Source organism: Poecilia latipinna, unplaced genomic scaffold (genome assembly GCF_001443285.1).
Source record: "Poecilia latipinna isolate Pla-1442-1.1 unplaced genomic scaffold, P_latipinna-1.0 Scaffold1815, whole genome shotgun sequence".
NCBI lineage: Eukaryota > Metazoa > Chordata > Actinopteri > Cyprinodontiformes > Poeciliidae > Poecilia > Poecilia latipinna.
In genome coordinates, this window is record NW_015114431.1 from 130,906 (window position 1) to 134,285 (window position 3,380).

The window sequence follows — 3,380 nt, forward strand, 5'->3', positions numbered from 1 at the left end:
GACGACTCATAGGGTCACGCCTTAAGGCATAGCAGTACATCAGTGATAACCAGGCGGCCATCTTAAACTCCTTCAATCAAACAAGAATAACAAAAACATTGTGAAAAATCTTGAAAACTGACTAAGGACTGGACTGAAAGTGACTGAATCTATATAACATGCAAACATGAAAGTGTGCCCATTGTTGAATAAAAATCCAAGAGCATCTAACCCTAATCCACTTTCTGGAAGGAATCAGTCCAACAACCATGCCACAGGGCCTTGCATTTGCTATATGCATATACAATCAAAATTCAAGGAGCTGGAACTGCATTCAGAAAGTACAAGATATATAATTTATTCTTCTCTTACATAGGTACAGATGTGTACTTTCATTGATATACATTCTGTATATCAATGAAGGATAGACGTTTCACAAAACAGAGTTAATTTTCAGTTTTCAGTCCTTGAACCACAGGTTTCTAAAGTGTAACCTGGAAACCATTTGAAATGCAGTTCTGACCACATTTAATGAAAGAGGCCAGATTTCTCCTGCCAGCCAACTGACAAGGTATTTATTAGCCACATTTTTGCTTTTATTTTAATTTCTTTGTAATTAGGACCAGAAACACCCAGTGCTAATTTGCTCAAATGCAGACTCTGACTCACTAATTTATTAAACTTGGCTAAGTAAGGCAGGGCTGTTAGCAGATTAAATGCCTCGTATTCATATGTCCAACATATTTTCTAAATCAACAAAACAGTAAATAATTAATCCCTAAAAATTAGGAAATAATAAAGTATTATGTAAGAGATTCTTTAATGTCTAAAATCTTCAGCAATTTACACATCCCTATTCAACAAAAAATCTGACTGTGTTGTTAATTTTGTTAAAAAATGTTGTTTATTGTTGAGCAAGTAAAAAACTTATTTTGGTATTTGTAATTAAAAAAAATTGCTAGCTAAAAATAGTAAGTTGCAGGAGATAGAGAAATGTAGAGATAATGTAGGAAGAAGTGGAGAAAGACATGCAGCAAATGATCCAGGACTGGGAATCAAACCAGAAACCACTGCGCTAAGGACTGTAACCTCTGTGTATGATGCGCCTGCTCTACCACTGAGCCATATGGCGCCCCCTAATGTAGAAAACAGAGGATAAGGTGGAAACCTAGACTTGGTGTTGGTAGACAGGAAATGAAAAAACAACATAAGAGAAATGAGAGCACAAGACAATCTCTTTAAGGAAAACTGTACATGCAGTGCTGTAGGAATTACAGTGCAGTCTTCCTCTACTGTCCATACTCAAGCTCAGACAAAAACAAAAAAAATCCTCAATAGAGTTCAGGAATGAAGAGCAGGATAAGAGGAACTCCATCAGCATCTTATCGGGTCACAAACCAAATCCTGATGTTGGCGTGATGGAATCTGACCCTATGTCCTCACTGTCTTCTGCTTCTCCTTCTGTTTGGCTCCTAACGCCTCCACAGTCTCACTCCTCTTCCTCATCGTGTTGTTCTCTGGTTATTTGCACTATATAGTTGCCAATTGATGGTTCATGGGATGTATTGTACCTCCTTCAGAAAACTGGTTGATCATTGGTTGATCCAATGCTTCACACATTTACCTACATTGGAGAAAGTCAGGATTTACCTGGGAGCAACTTACCAACTCCAGACAGACTTAGAAACAAAGACTCAGAAATATATAGAAATACACTTGACATATTATGACAAGCATTTTGCATATTGAGTCCGATACAACAAACCTATGCAGAAATATTATGGAGGAAGAGACCATTCAGAGACCCATGTGATACATTTTGATAAACATGACATAATCCACGTGTCACACTATTGATCCACAGGCCAAATCCAGCCTGCCTCAGCTATTTCTGCGATGTCTAGATTTTATGGCAGGGCGGCCGCTGGTAGAACTTCATGATAGCAATCTAATACAGAAAAAAGCAGAGAATTGTAAAAGGCATTTGCAAATTGCTCAAAGAAAGATGAAACTGCTTATTTGATGTGTATCAGCAACACAAAGATTTAAAGTTTGAACAAGTCATTTTGAGAATTTCACTTCTGTTCTGAGAAATGCAGCTGAGAAAAACTGTAATGAGCCAGTGATCTCAATGTTATGAGAGTCTTCAAATAACAGAAAATAACAAATTTAAAGCTGCCAAAGTTCACATGGTGTTTGATAAATAAGTGTAGGTATTGATATTTATGTTTGTGAGACTGAAGATAAATTTAAGACATTTTAGAACCTGGTGTTACGACTGGCTCAGGGTTATAACAAAATGGGGGACAGTGCCATGGTTAAAAGTGCAGAAAATGAATGCTTATTAAACATAAAAACTATAATGGGATGTGAGTGCTGGCATCAGTGGAACAATGCAAATGCTTGGATGTGCTTTATGCATACATATGGGAAAGTTCAGATGCAAAAACAATGAAAGACTTAAATGTTCATGGTGAGGGGAGAGGAGGCCTGGCAGCAGAGCAGCACACACAGGCAGGAGGCAGAGTGGACACAGAGCTACAACAGCTTTACACACACTCTACTCTAGAGCAGCAGATCAGCAACACCTGCACAGTGGAGGAGCACAACGGCAAACACACACACACCTGCAGCCCAACTCATACGGCCCAGGGCTATAACAACACTAAATATAGTTTTATTAGATCCTGATCTACAAAGCTTGTTTCTAAAATATAGGGTCAAGTATTTATATAACCAGGATTACTGACTAATAACCGTATTATATAATTGAATAATAAATAATAGAAAAATGTTCTGAAAAGGATTTAGAAAATGACATTTCTTTTAAATCCATAGCTGCCATCACGAGTCATTTAAACAGACTTCCATGACATGAGTGGGAAAGGTTGCATTGTACATAATATATCCTTAAATCAAAACAAGAACATTTACAAAATGAAATAGTTTTAGGGTACTTCCTGTCTTAGGCACACTCATTTACATTTACACTATTCTGTACTTTGTTCAATCCTAGGAGAGCTGCAGTATGTGTGTGTGTGCGCGCACACGTGTGCGTGCGTGTGTGTGTGTGTGTTTGTATGTGTGCGTGGTCTTATAGGGAGGGTGTGTGTATTAACTCTTCAATTTCACACATGCTTAATCTTGAGTGAGTTTGGTGTGAAGGGATTTGTGGAGGAGTGTGTCTGTTGTGGGTTGGGTGCTGGGCAAAGAGGAAATGAGGGAGGGGGACGAGAACAGAGGATGTTGGGGGTTCAGGACGGTCATGCTTAATGGACTGACAGGGGAAACTTTGCTCTGTTGTCCCCTCTGTTCTTCTTGGATTATTTCACTCTCTGTCTCATCGGATCTTGGTCCTTCTTTGGTCTTTTGTCTACTCCTAACATGGGTTGATTCAAACA